The sequence below is a fragment of the Arvicanthis niloticus genome, chromosome 1 (genome assembly GCF_011762505.2).
Source record: "Arvicanthis niloticus isolate mArvNil1 chromosome 1, mArvNil1.pat.X, whole genome shotgun sequence".
NCBI lineage: Eukaryota > Metazoa > Chordata > Mammalia > Rodentia > Muridae > Arvicanthis > Arvicanthis niloticus.
The window spans coordinates 83777649-83799388 of record NC_047658.1 but is presented as its reverse complement, the minus strand read 5'-3'; the positions used below and the strand labels follow the sequence as shown (position 1 = coordinate 83799388).

General features: G+C 45.8%; 1 protein-coding gene across 17 annotated transcripts in view; it reads left to right on the top strand.

Annotated features, from left to right (window-relative positions):
* Positions 1 to 21740, top strand: part of Plekha7 (pleckstrin homology domain containing A7) — a 185389-nt gene that overhangs the window by 93693 nt on the left and 69956 nt on the right. The window contains exon 1 of one of the 17 annotated variants that reach the window (XM_076941473.1): positions 15471 to 15680. The exons of the other annotated variants lie outside the window; for them this stretch is intronic. The gene's annotated coding sequence lies outside the window, so the exon portion shown is untranslated. Of the gene's footprint in view, positions 1 to 15470; positions 15681 to 21740 lie in introns of those variants that run through there. 17 annotated transcript variants of the gene reach the window in all.

The window sequence follows — 21740 nt, the reverse complement described above, 5'->3', positions numbered from 1 at the left end:
AACTCAGAAATCCACCTGCCTCTGCCTCCCAAATGCTAAGATTAAAGGCATACGCCACCACTGCCCGGCGAAAGATTTTATTATATGACTCAGAACAACAAACAACTTAAAACTCGGGACTCGTGTATTTTCCAGAATTTTCCATTTAACATTTTGGGGTCGTGGTTGAGAGTTAGTGCTGAAAACATGGAAGGTGAGAACTCAGATTCTGCATTTAGTGATGAGTGGTTAACTAGGGCTGGTACATGTTGGGGAGCCACTGAGGAAACAGTCTGATGCGTCTCAAAAGTATAAATGTAGAATTTCCATGAAACTGATGAATTCTACTCCCAAGAGAAATGAGAACATAAGTTCCCATACATCGTCCACAGGCACATTATCTGTAATATCCTAAGAGTGAATATAGTCTGACCCAGATGTCCACCAGCTGAGTGAAAAAAAAAATGTCGTATCTGTCTACAATGGAATATTATCTGGTAATGAAAAGGAAAGAAACATTGATAATGTCCCAAGGATGAATCTTAAAAGGTTTATTCTAAGTGAAGGAAGCTAGTCACGAAAGGTGACACAGTATATGATCCTGCTAATATTCGGAGAAGGAAGCATTCATGAAGACAGAAAGTAGATGAATTGTTGCCCAGGGATGACTCTATCCCTGGGCATGGTAGTGGTATCAGCTAAAAGACTGGATAGAGGAGCTTTTTAATTTTCTTTTTTAAGATGGGGTTTGGTTGTTACCCAGACTGATAATTGTATTTAAGCAGTCTGTTGTCTTAGCCCTCCTTAGCTGAGTCTACAGACACAAGGCAAGGTACTAGTATGGGGTGGGGGCATGTTCTCAGGAAGGCAAAAATGACTGACGTGGTCATTATACAGCTCTGAATGTACTCAAAGCTGTTGCATTGAACTTATAAGGTGGTGAGTGATTTGTGCATTGTATCTCAATAAAGATGTCCTCTATGCTCTCTCTACCCCAGCATGTCTGCTGGGAAGACCCACATTCACTCTTAACAGCTGAGTTGCTAATGGTAGAGTTGAGAAGAGAGTGGCAAAGTCCCACACAATTTTTATTGAAACACTGGCTTTTTTGTTGTTGTTGTTCATCTTCAGTAGAATCTACAGGGGGAAAGGGCTTGCTTTAGCACAAAGTTAATTACTTAGTTCTCAGACGACAGTGCCAGTGGATCTAGAAGTGATATTCCCCCTCAGCGTTTCTTCTTCTCTAGGTTTACTTATTTATTTTTGATTTTTGCTAAGGGCTGCATATTGTTACTTTTTGTAAATAACAAGCAAAAACTAAACTTTCCTGATGTACATATTCCTCTGGGTTATACATGGCTTCCACGTGGTGAGCAGCTTAAAAATTAAATTTAGAGTTTCTAGTCTAGAAAAATAGTTTTTTTTTGGGGGGGGTGTCGAAAGTGACTGTGCTCGCTGATAACCTCAGTGAGGAGCCTTTGCTTGGAGGCTCTTTTTTGCTTTTTGTCTTCTTTCTTCCTGGCCTCCCAGACCACTAAGGGCTTGACCAATTCTCATCAGTTTGATTTGTATAAATGTGTTTGAAATTCATAACAAGGAGGAGATTATCTTGATGGTGGTGGAGCTGAGCCGTGGGGCCAGAGGAAGTAGAGCTCCCCAGGAGTTCAGGAAAGACATGTCACAGTGTCTGTACTCCTAAGACTGCTATTTCACTGTGTCATCCCGGCATGTAGCCGGCCAGCATTGCATGCGCTGCGTGTTTGAGAGAAGAATGGGCAGTCACACAGTCAGATCCCGCTGAAGGCTCACAGCTGTGAGAGCTGAACTATGGGCAGTTCCTTCCCACCACACAGAACACTGGCTGCATTTCTAGGGCTCACAGATGCATCTCTGGGGCTCCAAAGCCTTTCCCTTCAGTATGTGCAGGAGCACCTGCCTGCATGTGAGGTCTCTCTGCCATGGTGGAGGCAAGTGGAGGGCAGTTCCCTGGAGTGCATGCTCCAGGCACCCCATCTGCCGAACTACCCACACTTCCCAGCCTGCCCACAGCCCTGTGGCTTCTTGTTCCACCTAGGACCCCAGAGCAAGATTACAGTCCCGCCGTTAGACTTAGGAAGGCTCTTTGCCTTTGGTAAATCACTCTTCCTGAGATTTCCCATCTCATTAAAAACCATGTGTATCTGAGTGTATGCACATATGTGTATGTGTGTATGCATGTATTACTGTGCACATGTGGACGTAAGAGAACAACGTTTTGGAGCTAGTAATCTTTCTACATGTGAGTTCTTGGGTGTCAGGCTTGCGAGCAAGGCCTTTATCAGCTAAACCATCTCACTGGTCAACATTGTTTTCAACCCCTCCATTTATTTCAGAGGCCTTTAAAATAAGAATGTTTTCCAATAAAACCTAGTGTGTCCCCTCATACCCTGAAAGTCCTACTGGAAGTTCACATAGAGCAGAGTGAGCAGTCTAAATTGATTGGTTATGAGGACTAGGAGCTGTGCAGAACGTTCTAGAAGCAAAAGCTTAGGTAGGATCTGTTAGGAAAATCCAAGTGAGAGATACAAGAAGCTGGGTTTAGGATAGAGAAGGGAGAGAAGCCAGCATATTTCAGACATATTTCATAGGAAGGCAGAACCAGGACTTCTTTGTTACTTTGGGCAAAATAATAATGACTTTGTTTCATTTGTTTCATTATTCTAATTGACAACTCACGTGAATACATATAAATGATCACTGTTGCTCCTTACTGACTTGTTTCACAGAGGCGCTCCTACTGTCTCTTCAGGTAGGCTCTAGAGAAGGAAAGAAGCTAGCCCAGGATCACACAGTGCACCGCAGGGATCCAGATCTGTCAGTCCAGAGGCCACTGAACATTGAAGCCAAATGAAAGTGTATCAGACCTTCTGAATGTATGACTGAAATAAAAATAGCTAGGATCCTGTTCTCAGTCGTAGCCAGAAATATTAAATTGGAGTGTTTACACAGCTTTATGATGTTAGATCAAATATCCAGACAAATCTAAATTTATGAGCCCTGTAAACTCTGAGACATTGAGGCAGACTGAGACTAGGCTTTGGGGATGTGGGTTTGGTCATGTGATTTGTGAAAAGCAGTGAAAATATTGCAGAATTCCTAAACTGTTTCTGGTCATGTATTTCTGGATAACATTTCATGAATGTTTTCTTCCAACTGATTTAAGGAAAAAAAAAAAGGCCTTAATTAAAATTTCTATTGTCTTTGCCACAGAGGAAGGAAGACTTTGGGTGGTTGTCATGGTGATGACTGAATACTCTGGGAGTGGGTAGTGATTGCCACCCAGAGCCCTGAAATGAGCATTTGCCATTTTCCTCACCTCCTGAGAGGCCTTCAGTACTAAACTGCATATCTCCTTAATCGCCTTTTAAATTCACATTTGAGCCACATGTGAGCCTGCAAGGGCAGGCCCTCCCACGACTGCCACAGTTGCAGTCGTGAAGTCTGGATCCTGTTCTAATTGTTTTGTGTTTCCTAAGCAAAAGCAACACATGCAAGGTGCTCGTGAGAATTCACAGAAGGTGATTAGTAACCAGCAGCCTTTTCTGATTAGTAACCAGCAGCCTTTCCTGGTCAATGAGGACAGAGGTGCCCGTCCCACACAGCCTTTCCCTTGCACGAACTCAGGAGCCTTGCCTGGCTCACTTAAGGCAGCAAGGAGATAATGCTGCCACCAGGCCTCTGCCATCACTGCACAGTGGGCTGGCAGAGCTGTAGCTGAAGACAGTAAAGGCAGGCTGGCTTTGGGTTTCTGACTGACTGACTGACTGACTGACTGACTGACTGACTGTGGAGAAGAAGGGGAAAAGCAGAGCTTGGTGTGTGTCTCTGAGTGGGGAGTTGGCTTCTCCAGTGAAAGGGAAACTGAGTAAGAGCAAATGATTTTTCTGCATTTTTTTGTCTTCTTTCTAACTTCCCCCACCACACACACACACACACACACACACACACACACACACACAGTGTATGTGCATAATGCATGTGCAGGCTTGTGGTGTGTGTGTATGTGTGTGTGTGTGTGTGTGTGTGTGTGTATGTGTGTGTGTGTGCAACCTCAGGTGTCCTGCCTCGGATACTGTCCACTTGGTGTTTGAGGCAGGCTTTCACACTGGCACCTGAGGCTCACTGATTCATTCAGGCTGACCAGATGGTCAGTGAGCTCCAAGGATCCCCTGCCTTCCCTTCCCTGACACTGAGAGTACAAGAGAGCAACCACACCTGGCTTTTTATATGGATTCTGGGAACAGAGCTCTGAACCTCCTGCCTGTGCAAATACTTTACTGACATAGCAACCTTCAGGCCTACGTATTGATTATTGAAATGAGGTCTCATTCATAGTATTGTTCAGACTGACGTCAAACTCCCGGGCCTAAGCCGTCCTCCCACCGCAGGCTCCCCCAGCAGCAGACACTCTTAGTTGTGTGCTATTGCATTGATCCACATCTCCTTTATACAGTTTGGGTACGTTTTCTTATTGGCTCAGCTAGTGCCCAGGTATACCTGGGTAAAGGTAGACTTTTGTTTCTGTCTGTGGATGGCTTTTCTGTTATCTTACCTTGTGACTGGTGGACCTAACTCCTTCAGAATACTGTACTGACCACAGCCCTCTGCCATGTATTAGCCAGGAGGCTGCTCACAATTTGGTTTCTTCTGCAGTGGCAGATTTTCCCTTAGAGCCCTCTGTTTTTGGTTGACTGATTAATAGACACCTGGGGAATTGCAGGGAGACATTTAACATGCATCAGATACCATCACACAGCAGAGAAAGCCATTCACTGAGCAAGCTCTCTGCTGTCTGCATCCCTTCCTGCCCACATAGTTTGACACTGGGGAACAGAGCCTGGATTGGGAAAAGCTTGGTTTCAAGATGTGATTCAGAGGCAGTGATGTGCAGCTGTCTGTAGAGTGGGAGGCACTAGGAAGAATGCTGTGTACACTCATTTCTTTACACAGTCCTCTTCAAAGGCAAGAGATCTTGCTAGTGAAAAGACCACCGGCAAGTTCTGGACTCTTATCTTCATACAGTCTAAACTGCTGGGACTTCCATGGGGAAGCAGAGGCCTAGGGTTGTTTCAGAAGGTGGAAAATCTAATAAGAACAATTCCTCCTTCTTTCTTGCCTTGACAATATAAATAATTGATTTTTGGTTTTTGCCTTTCTTTCTTTTTCTTTTTGGGGGGTCAGGAGCTCATGTAGCTCAGGCTAGCCTCAAACTTGATATGTCACCAAGTTTCACTTTGACTTCTTGATGTTCCTGCCTTCACATCCCGAGTGCTCAGATTATGGGGTAAATGCTGATGTCACAAGACAAGCCAGGTATGGACCCTGTGCATGCTGGGCAGGCACTGTGCAAACTGAGACACATCCTCAGCTCTTGCCTTAATGTCTAATGGAGAATAGTCCAACATTTGCCTTCCCCCCAAAACTTTTAGGTCAGAGGGCCTGAGTTGAACCCTGGCTATGTGTTCTACAAATCTCTCTCTCTCTCTCTCTCTCTCTCTCTCTCTCTCTCTCTCTCACACACACACACACACACACACACAGTAGCTATCTTCAGACACACCAGAAGAGGGCATTGGATCCCACTACAGATGGTTATAAGCCACCATGTGGTTGCTGGGAATTGAACTCAGGGCCGCTGGAAGAGCAGTCAGTGCTCTTAACTGCTAAGCCATCTCATCAGCCCCAAGAAAATAAAATTTTAAAATAAAAGAATGGAGTATGCTTACTAGAGTTACTGTTCTGAATACCCATCTTTTATTGGTATCTGTGTCTAGCACTCATCTTCAGTTTTGGCTGCCTGTGGGAGAAGTCTGATACACAGACATGGTGAGCCCTCTGCTAGGGATGTGGAGAATCTTCAGGATTTCCTTAGGGTGGGGTGGGGGTAGACCCCCAATAAAAAAACTTTGCGTTCACCTTGCTACCAGGCATCACATCATGGAAAAGTTTTCTATAAAGTGTTCACACTGCTGGGTGAAACAGAAGTTTGAGCCCAGTTCTGGCTTCAGACTCACTCTCTTGACTCACTCTCCATTGACTGATACCTCTCTCTTGACCACTCCTCTCTTCTGCCCCATTTTATGCTTGAAAATCAAAAGAAAAAAAGAAAAGAAAAAAATCCTAGAATCAAGCTAGAAGATTCTGTCAGGGTGTTACCAGTGTGGTCATGGTGTGTACAGTGGAAACTCTGGGTTCTTGGGTCGCTGTAGGTCAGGCCCTGTCTTCCTGCTGTGTTCCTCAAACAGGACTCACTTCCTGAATGAATACAACCGGGAAATAAAACAGGAAACTGTTTAGGTGGTGTTTTTCAAAGCCAACCCATTCCACCCTCTTCTAAAGGTAAGGTAGGCAGGGAGCCTCTCCCTGCTTGGATGTCTGGAGTCTGAGTCCTCAGTTCTGAGCTAGAGTGGGGTCTTTCTTTCCTGGGTCCTGCATGGATACCAGACCAAGGAAAACACTTTTTCAGGTCCCCTCTGGAATCTCTAGACTGTTGATTCTATGGCAAGAAGTCCCTTGGAGTGGATGGTAGGCTTTGCCAGGCAGGGGGTCCTGGCTGGGGAGGTTGAGAGGTGTTGGGTAACCTGATCGTGGGACCAGCTAGGGTACAACAACACAGAAGCTACTACAGGAGGTTCCTCCCATTGGAATGTGGCTGAGTTACCTCCAAGAACCTGATAAACAAAGACTTTGTGCTTTAATTTCTGGAGATGTCCTCTGGGCTCTGGACACCGTGAGCCTTCAGATCAGTGGTTCTCAACTCGTGAATCCCTTGGTAGATGGGGCACAAATGACCCTTTCACAGGGGCTGCCTAAGACCATTGGAAAACACTGGCATTTATTTACCTTACAATTCAAAACAGCAGCAAGATTATAGTTATGAAGTAGCAACAAAATTATTTTATGGTTGGGGTCACTGCAACGTGAGGAACTGTACTCAGGGGTTGTAGCACTAGGAAGGTTGAGACCCACTGCCTCAGATCTGTGTTGCTTTTCCCCAGCGCAGCCTACAGTTAACAGAACGAAGGGCCAAAGGTCAGGATTTAGTGGGTTACTGAATAAGCTGATGTGGGTACTTCTGCCTCTTGTTGGTTTCCTCATTGTGATGCTGCTCCTACATGCAAGCCTTTGGGCTGGTTCCTGGGTTGTAGAGAGACACCATTTCCCTGCCAGCAGTTTCTCTGGTCCAACAATATGGAGGAAATCTGGGGGGGGGGGGATAAATAAATCTCTAGATATATTTCTCCTGTTTTTTTATGTGTATGAATATTTTGCCTGCATATATGTGTGTGCACCATTTGCATATCTAACTACGGAAGAGCCCAGAAGAGTGCATCAGCTTCCCTAGCACCAAAGTTGCAGATAATTGTGAGTCACCATGAGGGTGCTGGGAACTGAATACAGTTCCCTGGGGAGAATAGCAAGTGCTCTTGATGGCTGAGCCCTCTCTACAGCTCCAAGAAAAGAAGAATCTAGAAAATCTCCCCTTACAGGAGGACACACGCCAGGGGACCTCCCACTTGGTAGCCATATTTGCCTTGAATGAGTTAAACCTCATAGAAAGGGGTAGAGGAGACCACAGAACTCAGAAGAAACACTGGTGCTGAGCTTGGAGTCCTGCAGTGTGAGCTTGAGCAAATGATTTCTTTCCTCTTATGGGTTATCCCTAAAATGATGAGATCTCACAGTGACCATAGTCATCTCCAGTCCCAAAGTCAGCATGCAGGAAATGGGGGCTGGTACAGATAGTTCCAGTGTCCTGTTAGCGGATGCTGGGCACTGAAATCTACATATGGAAAAGAAACGGTGGAGGGGCGGAGCCTGCACAAACAGTATCGGTGCCCTTATAAAAGAGGCCCCTTGGGTGGGTGCAGTGGGTCCCCGTCATTCCAGATTGGGAAGGTGGAGAGAGGAATCCCTGAAGCAAGCTGACTAGTGAGGCTAACCATATCAATGAGATCTGGGTTAGACAGAGAGACCCTGCTTCAAAAAGAGTTAGAAGGAGAGTGATTGAGGATGCATCCTGTACTACCTTCCATGTGTGCACACACACAAACACACACACACTCTTTTGCCTGTGTTTGCACATATGTGAACACACATGTGCATGCACACTCACCACACATGCACATGAAAGGAGAAGGGAGAAAGACTTCAAAGAGCTTCTTTGCCACATCCCACCATTCGAGGAAGCAGGGAGAAGATCCATGAGGAATGGGCCTTCACCTAGACAGGGAACCTGTGGAAACTGTTATATTAGACTTCCTGGCCTCCGGGAATGTGAGAGGTGAATGTTTGTTTCCAGCAATGGTGAGATGGGAGTCAGAGATGGGTTAGTCCCTTGAAGCTCATTGGCTAGCTAAGTAGCCTACTTGGTGAAGTTCTAGGCAAGTGAGAGACCATGTCTCAAAAGGTAGAAGACACCTAATGTTGTTCTTTGCCCACATGGCAAGCTTACACACATGCATGCATGTACTCATACGTGTGTACTTTCACAGGAACACATAGAATGCATAATAGGGGCATTTAGCCAGTGGTGGTCAGAGGCCATTCTGACTTTATTGTCACTCAGTTCCTTGAAGAATCTATCTCCCTGGGACTCCATCCGCATATCCTATTCAACAGTCTTGGACCCCAGAGAACAAAGCAGCTTATCCTTACTCTCTTTTATTTTTATTTTATTTTATTTTATTTTATTTTTATTTTAGCCCTCCAGAGTTGAGAACTGGAATCCAGGGTGTTATGATTGTTAGGCAAATACTCAACCACTGAGCTATCCAAGCCCCCAAACCACAAAACATTTTTAAAAAGTTGGTTTAGTTGTACCATAACAAAAATGCCACCTGCCATCCCTACTTCCTGTTAGTCCTTCCATAATGGAAGATAACGGCTGTCTTAGTTACTATTGCTGTAATCAGACACCATTACTAAGAGCAGTTTGGGAGTAAAGGGTTAATTTGGTTTATACTTCATGTTACTACTGTTCATCTTCAAAGGAAATCGAGACAGGAACTCACATAGGGTAGGAACCTGGAGGCAGGAGCTGATGCAGAGGCCATGGAGGGGTGCTACTTACTGTGTTGCTCCCCATGGCTTGCTTAGTCTGCTTTCTTACAGAACCAGACCACCAACCCAGGAGTGACCCCACCCACAATGGGCTGGGCCCTCCAGCATTAGTCACTAACAAAATGCCCTACAGAATTGCCTGCAGCCTATTACAAAGGCATTTTCTCAGTTGAGGTTTCCCCCTTACAGATGACTCTGGCTTATGTAAAGTTGATTGTAAAACTCACCCCCCTATTTGTCTTCCCAGGTCACAAAAAGTTCCAGCTTTTCCTGGCCCTGATCTTCTGTGCTCACTCCAGCTTTCCCACCTGGTTGATAGGTGTGGATCCTGAGGTGGACATGATATTTGAATGGGCTCTGACCAGTTAAAAATGTGAGAATAGCTAGGGGTGGGGGGACAGACACCTTTAATCCCCACACTTGGGAGGCAGAGGCAGGAGGATCTCTATGATTTTGAACCCAGTTTGGTCTATAAATCAAGTTCCAGGACAGTCAAGACTACACAAAGAAACCCTGTCTCTAAAAACAAAAAAACTAAAAAATGTAAGAATATTTAATCTTGTTTGTTTTGGACTCTATTCTAGTGTTAAGTAGGTCCAAATGTCTAGTGGTCCTCCTGTCTCTTTTCCTCACTGGACTTATTGGATCTACAGTCTTCTAGAACCTTAGGACTAAGGCTGAGTGTGTTCTCTGGATTGTCAGAACAAAGAACCATAAATCTAATGCCTTCAAACAACAGAGTTTTATTGTCTTAAGATTCTGGAAGTCAGAAGTCAGCATGTCAGCAGGCTTGGTTCTATCTTGCGCTTCTGCTTCTTGCGTTATCTGATGGCAGTAGACAGCCTCTCTCTGCATTCCTTGGCTCTGGATGTGTAACCTGTGTCCTCATGTGGTTCTTTCCTTAAGTGCACTTACAGAGCCCTCAAACCCAGATCTATCTTTCTCCGGTTCTTATGAAGTCCTGAGACTAGACACAGGGATTCCCACTTCTTAAATGACTTTTTTATGTGTGGGAGTGGAAATGAGTCACTGGAAGATGAATTTTGTTTAAGGCAGGAAATTAATTAAAAATGAAGTAGGATGGGCTTTCCTCCAATCCTGTTTTCAGGAACTGCTGTTGGTGTGCGTGGTTCAATGATTCCTGTGGCCTCCAGCCGCTCTCTTAACCTTCCCAGGCCTGTTTCCGTATCTACAGAGCAGAGACTGGAGGAGGTCAGTCTGAGGAGATTTCAGTTCTAAAATCTTTTGTCTTTTGAAAAATTAAATTATAGTTTTAAAGTTTATTTTGTGTAGGTGCAGGCTTGTCATGCCAGGCCTGTATGGATACCAGAGAACTGCTTGCCGGAGTTCGTTCTTCGTCTACCCATGTGGATTCCAGAAGTGTGTAAAGCCACTAAGCCATCTCTCTGACCGTCTAAATTTTGAATACTATGATTTCTGGAAGACAGGGGTTACCTTACTAAGAGAACAAGTCACCCCAGTTTGACTTCATCAATGGGGAATTTGCTGCTCTTGACTAAGTCAGTTCTCATCTGTGGAAATCTAAACAGCCTTCCTTTTGTTCCCCGTTAGTAGGGTATAAGGTTTGAGCTTATACTCCTGACTCCATTATTCACTGTTCAGATGAGGGGCAACACAGGATTGGAAACTAGGTGGCTCTCAGATATTAACGTATTGAGTGAATGAATGAAGTGTATACGCTGGTTCCACAGTCATTGTGAACAGCATCTTTCAGGTCTTGTCACCTAGTAAGAGTCTTTTAAGATTTTTCCTGAGTGCACATTAGCAGTGCCAACTTTTTCTGTGGCTTTCTGAACCGGGACCAAGCTGTCAAGGGCTACATTCTAGCCTGAGGTCTAAATGCCATATTCAGTGTTAGGGGAAGTGAGTGGTCTTACCCAGGGAGCGTCTGGTCTCAGAGATGCTTTTCTCTTCCCAGAGCCCATGTCTGCTGTCTGTGGGAACTTTTGGTGTCTGTCATCAGAGTGGCATCCACTACAACCTCTAGTGATGATGTTGGTGGCAATTTGCTAGGTGCTCTTTAGTGGGGAAGAGCATGGTGGTCTGGATTTAGCTGTGCTGTAGCCCAGGCAGGGAAGAGTAAGGGCGAGTTCCCAGTAGCCACTACTTCCACAAGATAATAGATGTGTATAAGTTATTTATTTGTTCACTTGATAAGAAAGAAATTTTCTAGCCAATTTTTGCCATCTTCCTTCGGTTCTTACTCTCATGCAAGATTCTTCTAAATGTATTTTGCTAGAGAAAAGCCTCTGATTGTCAGTACTGGTACTGTGTGCCCCAGCAGGTGCATCCAGCCGGAGGTCCAAGGCATATGGCCAAGGACAGCTATGAAGTTGGCCTAGCACAGAATTGTAAACTTAAGTAAAACTCGATTAGATTATTTTTCAAAGACTCCCTTGTGAGCTTTGTAGGTGACAGCCTTGTGTCGCAAGTTCAGAGGGTAGGGCTTGCGAGCAGCTCTAGCTCGGGTGTGTGTGGGCACTGGTTTGTTTCTGAAGTACTCACATCAAGGCTTTGTCTTTTGTTTTCCACATTCTGGCTAAGCCATGGATATAAAGAGGTTAGTGTGAGAAAACTGGGAGTGTGCAAGTGACGACAGATGGGTTCCCAGGTCAACCCTGGGAGTAGAGGGTGTGGCAACAACCACAGCGACCACAGTGAGCTAAGGTGGGTCTGCTTGGCAGCCTTGCAACAGTGCTTGCTTTTCCAAGGTGACCTGGATTATATATATATATATATATATATATATATATATATATATATATGAATATGAATGAAAATGAAATTTTTGGCTTTTAAAATTCCACTGGATTTTTAACCTCCTTGAAAAATAAAATGTGTCCTGGGGACATAGTAGTTCACAGTCATCAGTTTGCAATGCCTGCTATGTGTCTGGGTAGGTTGGCATTTGGGATGGGTTCCAGGGTCATCTCTTTATAAAGGGTGCTGAAGGCCCTGGGAGGCCGGTGCTATGTCTATTTTTGCTGTGGACATGGAGGAGTCCATGTTATATAAAGTATAAAAACCAACTTGGAGAACATACATAGTATTCTGAGTGTATATATACACATACACATCTGTGTATATATACTGCCTTTGACATTTGACCACACACAATTTTTAAAAAATGTCAAAGGTCAACAAGAATTGTGTGTGTGTGTGTGTGTGTGTGTGTGTGTGTGTGTGTGTGTAGGTCTGGGGACAACTTATGTGAGTCAGTTCTCTTCTTCTATGTGGTCCTAGGGATTGGATTCAGGTAGTCTGTCTCAGAGGTGAGCTATTTCCTGACCAGCTAAAATTTTAAGTGCCTTAAAATTCCGTAAATGCAGCTCGCAATAATGACATAAGGATTTCTCTGGCACAAGTATTTGCCAGATTGGACAGTGGGTTAGAGGCAGGAAAAGGGGTTTTGGTTCATACCCTTCTGGAATATGCAGTTCTTGAGTATGTTTTAAAAAGCATATAAGAATTGAGAACTATGTCATTCTAGTCTAAGCCTTCAGGTGTCACTTAGGCCTGGGTGACCAGGAAGGGCCACTCAGAAGAGAATAGACCTTGAAGACTTCCCAGAATTCAGCAGGGAAAATGACAGCCACAGACAGTCATGCTTAGGGGTGGGAAAGACTACGTGACTGGAACTGGTGGACAGTTAATCTGACAGGAATTGGGGCCTATGGAGTGGTGAGATATCTCCATATGGAGGCAAGGTGGGGGAGGGGAGGCAGTGCCAGAAATCTGATTTTCAGCACAGCTGATCTGGGCCAGGGCCGTGGAGGCGGAGCCACTGGGCAGAGTGGAGACTGGCTCTGTGTGTCCCTCTAGCTCTCAGATACCTGTCACTGATCTCTGTTAGGGTGTTGCTGGTGATGGAGGGTTAAGCCCAGGTGCCTGATGACTAAGCTCAGGCCACTTCCTGTTCCTACCCTGGCTCCTTGGCATCTGATCCACTAGGGCCAGAAGTGGCCTTTTCCTGAAGTGTAAGACTAAGCAGGAAGACAGCCCCCACGTGTACTAACTTGAATTTTGGTTGTGTGGTTATAGAAAGGCTCTGGGCTGCTTTCCACTCTGATTTTCTTATTTGTTGAATGGAAATAGTGCAGTCTGCCTTCAAAGGCTGTTGCCTTTATAATGTGGTTTCTAGATATAGTCATGTCTCAAGCTTGCACTGGGCACTTGCTCCAACCTGGGTGTGTGGCACAGATGACCACATCTGCCTGTCCTGTTGCATGTGAGTGCCTGTATCATGGGCAGATTATGCAGTAATCATTGTTTATCCCCAAGGTACACATAGTGCTAAACACACAGTAGGACCAAATAAGTATTAACCATATTGGGTTTGGGCTTGTAAACTTAATTCAGCCTTCATAGCAATTGATTTGTGATTGATTATGATCTTTTGTAGTTAAAACATTCTGTCAAGGAAGACAATTGTGAGACTGGCTTCTGGTCACTCAATGTTTTTTTTAAAAATATTTTTCTTTATTTTTGTTTTGTTGTTGTTTTGGTTTTTTTGTTTTCGTTTTTCAAGATAGGGTTTCTCTGTGTAGCCCTGGCTGTCCTGGAACTCGCTATGCAACCAGGCTGTCCTCAAACTCAGAAATCCGCCTGCTTCTGCCTCCCAAGTGCTGGGATTAAGGGTGTGAGCCACCACTGCCTGGCTCTCATTTTTCTTTATTTTTGGGAATTTCATCCATGTATACAATAAAATATGATCATGTCCACTTCCTGTTTCTTCCCCCCTCCCAGCTGAACATCTTTTTGTTGTTGTTTAGCTAGCCCACATATTCCAATTAGTGATGCCTATATGTGGATGAGTCTGGGCCCATTCACTGGAGCACCCTCAAAAAAGAATGTTCTTCCTCCACCAGCTGTCAGTAGTAGCTCCATGTATAAACTGACTACATGACTACTCCATGGCGTGGTTATGGGGGCGGTTTATATTGTAGACATGAAAGACAGAGAACAGCCAGAGGCATCTGGAAGAGTCCAGAGCAAAGAGAAAAAGAAGTAGACAATACATGACTAGCAGACTGGACATGGCCAGGGCTATCTGTGAGAGAGGCGTAACAGCAAGGGAAAGAGTATAGAGAAAACATAGTGAGAGAAGGAGGGAGGGAGAGAGAGAGAGAGCGTACACACACACACACACACACACACACACGAAATAGCAGGGCTATAAGAAGAATAAGTAGTTGGTGGAAAGGAATCCCATGAGCTGGAGAGAATTTAGGGTAGGGGAGGAGGGAAGGTCTGGATGTGGTACTGAGGGAGCCCTAAGCCCAGCATGCTTTGGTGTGCCAATGGGCGCCAGGGGGAGCCATTTGTCCCTTCTGCAGTATGAAAGGAGCTGACTCCTTTTTGGTAGAGGGGAACTGGCTTCCAGAGTTCCTGAGAAATGCTGGTTCTTATCTAACCTCCAGAAATCCTCCTGTAGTCCAGGCTGAGCCCATTTCTGGATATCTGGACTGCCTTTTAGAGTTGAGGGGATCAGAGTTTCCTTTGGACCTGACCTGCCTTAGAAAGGACTAGTCGCTTACTCTTTCATCTTGCAGTGCCAGATTCCCGTTCTGTTTTACAACTTGGAAGGCCTTTAAAACTATTTTAAAAAAAGGGGGAGGGGGTGTCAACAACCTGGGTTTTATAACCAAAGCTTTTAAAATGGCAACAGACACAAATTTTAGAAAAACTGCCATTCTGAACAGACTGAGAACAAAATCCTCTTTATTTTTTCTCAGTAATTATTTCTTGAGCTTCTACTGTGTGTTAGCACCTTGGCAAAGTATAGAGTGCAGCTGTGTAACTGCCAGCAACTCCCTCTCCCCTTCAAACTTGCAGAGCTATTTCACCTTCCCTGTGATCAGTAGATCTATGTAGGTTACAACGAAAAGGCTGCTGTTGGTCTGTGACCTCAGTATCAGTTTCCCTTTCTGTCTCCTCCTACTTCTTTTGGGAGCGAAAACTTCCTGGTTAAGATTTGTCCTGAAGGAGCTGTAGCCATTCCCAGGAAGTTCTGAAAGAACGTTGGAGCTTTTCCAGGCAGGTAGGTGGGCATGGTAGCAGTGTTTCTCCACTAAGAAGAGGCTTGGTTTTAGGGCTGATTTTAGCCCCATGCAGAATGGAAGAAACTAACTGGATGATTCTTTCTGACATTAGGGCTAGACGTTAGCCTATGTCCAGATGCTAGAGGGAGCCAGCCTCACAGGCTCCAAGAACAACACATTGGGTCTCATAGCCTATAGTGCTTGCCTGGCTCTGCACAGTCTGGCATCTTTGTTCCCTTTGGCCACAGGGGGTGGAGTCTCAGAGCTGAAGCTGTGTTCCTGCCTGGTGTCTGGTTTTACTAAGGGCGTGGAGAGGAAGGAGAATGAATGGGCAGGACCAGCATGACTGCTGGATTGTAACACCTGGGAGCAGGCCGTGGAAAGCTGCAATTGAGAAAGAGAGAGAGAGTAGGTAGTGGGGAGCTTTCCTCTAGGTAGGCCCTGAGCTGAGGGCAGTTTCATCAGACTACCACCAGGAAAGACACAGTTCTGAACATGGGGCTCAAAGCGAGTGCAGGCCTGTCTGCAAGAAAACAGGTGAGTTCCGTACTGGTCTATAAGGATTCAGTGTGTGATATATTTTGGTTCCTGAAGTTTCAAATGACCAGGAGTGCCATTGCTCAGCAGGAATGTCATTTAATTAGAAAAAGTAGGACAGAGGTGTCCTGAACTCTTATCTCCCTCATGTTCTTCCAAACAGTATCCTGTTGGCAGATGAGGAGGGGAAGGTCTTTTGTGTTTTAAGTTACCTGTACTGTTGTTGAACTTCAGTCTGGGTTTGGGTGGATGAGTTTGAGAAGAACCTTGGTCACCTAAAATGTCCTCATTGCCTGGGAGATTCTTATAATACCTGGCCCTGTCTTCTCAAGTGGCTGCCAAGTCACCAGCCTAGGGAAGCATTGAATGAAATTACAAATGGGTGTCCTGAGGTTGAAAATGTCTCCCTTGTAATTTCAGCACTCCCGTAGGCTCTGTTCCCCTAGCTGTCGGGGAGATGGATTTTCTCTGTAGTTTCTGCATCATGGAGGCAGACCCTCTGAGAGGGTGTGGTTGAGGGATGGTGCCTGCTGATCTGAAACCACTTTGTCTGGTAGGCGAGTTCTTTAGATGTTAACAGTGATCTGGGGTTTGTGTGTGCCTTAACTTCAAGAAAGGAATGTGTGTGCTTGGACCTGTGTCTTTGCAGGCTTCTGCTGGAGTTGCCACACAGAACAAGGCAAAGCAAGAGCAGTTCTAGAGATAGCAAAGAAAAAGCTCAGCAGGCCCCAAATGCGGAAGTGTTTCCTGGGCCCCAACAGGACGGCCTCCTCATAACCTTGCACAGTTGGTTTATCTCCTCCGTCTACAGATAAGCGCAGCATTCACCCACTCATTCCAGGTCATGCATGCATAGGGCACAGCTAAGGTTTGAACTCTGAGCTGTGTCCAATCTGATCTGCCTGGGTGGCCTCTACTGATGGGGAGCCCAGGATGAGGAAACCAGAGCCCTGAGAGGTTTTGAGGAGTTACTGCTAACAAGGCTGATAGCAGCTTCTATAACCTTGTTTCTCAGAAAACTTTCTTCCAAAAGGGGACGGACTGTCTGCATTGATTTCCTCATTCTAGTAGGGGTTTGCCTTTAATCTTTTCATTCATGATCACAGGAAGCCAAAATGAAAACTCCCTATTCAGCAGGTGGAATTCTAGGTATGCAGCCCTTTGTGGGATCTGGGATGCAGTCAGGCTTCAGCCAGCCAGGTGGCTTGCTTGGCTTGGGAGAGGTATTTTACAAATGGAGTGGCCACTGAATGGATCTGAAAACAGAGAGAGAGAGAGAGAGAGAGAGAGAGAGAGAGAGAGAGAGAGAGAGATATTACACTGAAAGTCATCACTCTGCTCTAAGCAGGAGATGAGGACAGAAACACCTCTTTCCAAGGTTGGCAGTCACAATGTGACTCTCCTAGACTCTCACAGAAAAGGCAGTTCAGGAGCACTCCTCAAGTGGTGGCCCAGGGTTTGGCTGGACTCAAGTTGTGCCTAGTTTGTGGTGGTGTGAACCAGATGGGGACAGTGTGGCACTAGTAGCCCAGCACTGCTGTGTGTCTGGCCCCCAGGACTGGTGGGCATTGCCAGAGGATCCTTTGCCTGACAGCCCTGGCCCACTCGCCCGTCCCTGGAACTTGTGAGGTGTTGATAGGCTCTGCACAGCTTCTTGCCCAAGGTGTCTAGTGCTCATTCCCAGGCTGTTGAGGTAGCAGTTCGGGTGCCTTCCCCATAAGCATCCCTTCTTCCATGCTCTAGGACTGGCAAGTAGTGAAGAGCAGAGGATATATACCAGTGGAGGGAGAACAAAGCACGAGTCTTCATAGCTATCCCTGAGCTGAGCTTAGCCCCACATCCCGTCTTGTTCATGAGAAGACAGAGGCCATGTGCCCCCACCCTGCATGTCCTCAGTCACTCAGCAGTCTCCTCTCAGGCCTTGGATCCGTGCCTTTCTGCACTAAGGGCATTAACCTTCACCGTGGGCATGAAGAGGCTTCTGGTGTGTGTCTCTTGTTCTGCCAGTAGAAGGCAGCTACTTCCTGATGGCCAATGTCTGTTAGGTTCTTGTCTCTTACCTGAGTCCAGGTTTCTGCAGGCGTAGGCAGCTCATTTGAAGGCTCACTTGAAGATCAGAACCCACCCACCCCCCTTTTTTCTCATCCATTGAGTCAAGGAATACTTCTGAGTACCTCCTGGGTGCCAGACACCTCTACTAGCTGATACAATACTAAAGCGACAGGCCAAACCTGTGTTCTAGTCAAAGAAATTCACGGTTATCACACGTGTGCATAAGTGAAAAACATTACAGCTGTTAATAACTGAAATTGGCTGGCATGTGTGAAGTGACAGTGGGAAGGGCCAAGGTGGTGATAGCCCTGCCCAGGTCTAAAGGACAAGGTGCCAGCTCCATGGACACAGGCGAGGAGCATACAGACTGCAAGGACAGAGGGTGCCAAGTAAGAAAGGCCTGAGTGTTCAGGAAATGAGGTGGGCAGGAACAGAATAGTATTGAAGAGGCTGCTGCTAGGCAGGGGTCATATCATCTAAGGTTTGGTTTGAGACAGACTCTCACAATTGAAGATGGTCTTGAACTTCTGATCCTATGTTCTGCCTACCGTGTGCTACAGTGCCAGTTTATGTGGTACTAGAGATGATACCCAGGGCTTTGTGTGTGATGGGCAAGCACTGTGCCAATTGAGCTATAGCCCTAGCCTGTCTTCTAGGGTCTTATAAGCCCAGGCAAGGAGTGTACTTTCACTGTGCTTCCGGTGAAGTCACAGATGCTGAGGTAGAAGAAGCAAAGGATGTGCTTAGAAGCTGTTACCAAGGCTAACCGGGAGACAAAAGATGAGCCTGATTGTTACAAGGCTGTAATCACAGCTACTTGAGAAGCTGAAGCAGGAGGATCTCAAGTGCAAGGTCTGCCTGGACCACAGAGTGAGTTCAAGGCCAACTGTGGCAACTTAGTGAGAACCTGTCTCAAAGTAAAAAGTAAAAAAGCAGGCTGGAGACACCGTTTTTATGACAGAGCACTTGCTTTAGGTTCCCAAGGCTGTAGGTTCAATCCCTTGGATGGGGATGGGGTGGGGCTGCATGTATGTGGGCCAGAGGGAAGCAGATGGAGATAGCAGAAAGCTGAGGGTGAATGCCGAGCATCTTTGAGAAGCCAGTAGGTCTTGCATGTGTATCACAGGTGGAAGTTAAGGGATAGAAAGGAAGAGAATGACTCTAGTGTTTGAGGACATTGTTACTGGAAAAGTACTTACTTTGGGGCAAAGAGGGCTTATTCTCCTTTTGTTAAAACTTAGATGTCTGTTTTTTGTTACCATAGTCAAGCCTCAGTCAGGTTAAACATTGAGCACCTTCTGTATGTTAAGCGTATGCCTCTTTATTTTAACCCCTCTTTAAATTTCATAGGAACATTTTAGAATCCTACTTGTAATACCAGAACCAAGGCTTGGAAGAGGTGAGGAAGCTTGCTTGCTTTAACCCATCTCCAGCTCCAAACGTCTGGACTGAGTGGTTCCTAGGGCATGTGTTGAAAGAGGTAGGTTAGTTCTGAGTGGATAGTTTCCCCTTGGGGACAGGTTGGGACCATATACTGGCTCATTCAGGCCAGGATTTCCTGGCTACGGGAAGAAGGGTTGTCAGAGGAGTGGCTGTATGCACAGAGCTGTTGTCAACTGTGGCTTATTTAAAACTCTGCAAACTTGAAAGACCATTCCGCCACATTATGGTGACACTTCCTGTTAAGTGAATAAATTAGTGAAAGTGTTAAGTAAAATAAACCAAAGGAGCTTAGGGAATGCCGAGGCAGTGCAAAGAAGACAGCCTCATCTAACCCAGGCTGGCCTAGAACTCACTACGACACGTGGCTGAGGATCACTTTGAACTGCTCTACTTCCTGGGCGCTGGGATGATGAGTGTGGGCTACCATAGCCTGTTTATGGGGCTGGGGATTGAACTCACAGCCTTGTGCTTGCCTAGCTCCCAACTGAGCTGCATCCTCAGCCCTTGAAGATAGTCTCCCCCGTTGATTACCACCTCTCCATTGAGTAGCCCAGATGAGAGCCGATGTAGTGAAGGCAATTTCTTCTCATTCTTGGAGTTTCAGTGTTCAGTTCTGAGCATTGACTGGAGCACTATTAGGTGACCCACAATCCTTAGTTCTTTTGAGATACTAAGGACAAAGATAAAATGTGCCTTAAGAAGCCTGGAGGCAATGCCAAAGTCAGCCTTAGCCTGGGGGTGACTGTTCTACAGTGTCCTGGGAGGCACAGGGAAGGGTTAGAAGGTTGGGGACAGGGGACTGACAGGCTCTGCTCCATGCTTGATGAGGGCCTCTTCAGACTTGGGCCAGATACTTTCCTTACATTTTAAGCGGTTTCTTCTTTTTATAGCTGGGAACAGAACTGGTGCTGACAGCACATCTGTCACACTCTGCGTCCCAATGCCACGACCATCAGGAAGCCACGATTACCGTGTGCTCTTACTTCCTTCAAAGCATCTTTCACAGCTTTCCAGAGCATTAAAAAAAAAAAAAAACAATAAAAAATAAATGTGTTAGATAAATAATTGGCACTTTTAACTGATTGGAATATTTAACTAATAAAAATCACTGCTCATTCTTTTTTGGGGGGGGAGTGGGAGAGGGTGGGGTTGTTGAGATAGGGTTTCTCTGTGTTGTCCTGACTACCTTAGAACTTTCTCTGCAGACCAGGCTGGCCTTGAACTCAGGGTTTCTCCTGTCTCAGCCTCCTGAGTTCTGGGATTAAAGGTGTGCACCACCATACCTGGCTGTGCTCATTCTATATGAATGAAAAATTTACCTTCCCAAAACTGTGCAAGAAACTATCATGCCCTCCATTGTCCTGTTTGTTGTGGTGCATGTGAACTCTCATGAGCTGTTAATTCTCTGGTTCTCCATGGTCCTCTGGATTCTGTCATCAAGGTTCTTGTGTTTGCTGTCCCCCTCTGTGGAGCCAGCCATCACTCTGCCCCGGGCTTTTGTGATGCCTGCTTATTTACCTGGGTACCCACTCTCCCCTCCCTGCTCCCTGGTACTCTCCAGGTCACATGGCTGCCAGGCCTTTTTGAAAGGATGCTTCCAGGAGAAAGAGAGGAATTTTAAGAAAGAGGACTTGATTATGTTTTAAATCACTTGGCAGATTGCTTTCTCGGTAGCCTAAAGCAAAGCAGAAACTCCTGCATAAAGAGAGTTTCTATTCCCTTGAAACCAGCTGCCTGGCTCCAGGCTGGGCCATGCCTGCAAGGTGAGAAGGTGGGAAGTCGGGTTTCGGAACAGGTATTTCAGGGATGTGTCAGAACAGGCCTGCAAACTGTTTCTTGAGTCAGAGTGATGGGACATGCGACTTTGTGGGTTTTAGAATCAGGAAACAGACTGGAGATTTAGGCCCAAAGAGGGACAACAAGTGCAGCCTGAAAGAACTTGGAGTCTCCAAGCTGATTTAACAGATGGCCTTCTTTGGGCAGTGGTGATCCTGGAGCTGTGTAGTTGACTGTGTCTGTAGACAAGTTGTGTACCTCTTGTGGGGTTTGCTTTTCTCCCTAAAGGCCAGGTGACATCACATAACCTGCACTACTGGTATCAGGTTGAATGGCGTAGTCTAGAGACTTTACTCATGTCCTTTTGTTCAGAGTGCTGAACCAGAAGCTCTGCCAGGAGCAGGCAGGGTACATTCAATCAAAACTCATGATCCCAGTATTCAGGACCCATTTATCCCTCCCTGCAGGTCTGTCTCCTTTCTCAATGGATATGTCCTTTTTTTTATTTTTTAAAATTCTGATACTATCTCATAATCTGAAGCCTCATTCTCTCTCCTCTCTCTCTCTCTCTCTCTCTCTCTCTCTCTCTCTCTCTCTCTCTCTCTCTCTCAAGATTTATTTATTTTATGTACACTGTTGCCGTCTTCAGACACACCAGAAGAGAACATTGAATCCCATTACAGGGGAATTGAACTCAGGACCTCTGGAAGAACAGTTAGTGTTCTTAACCCTGAGCCATCTCTCCAGCCCCAGCCTCATTTCTCTTATCTGTATCATGGAAATAACATG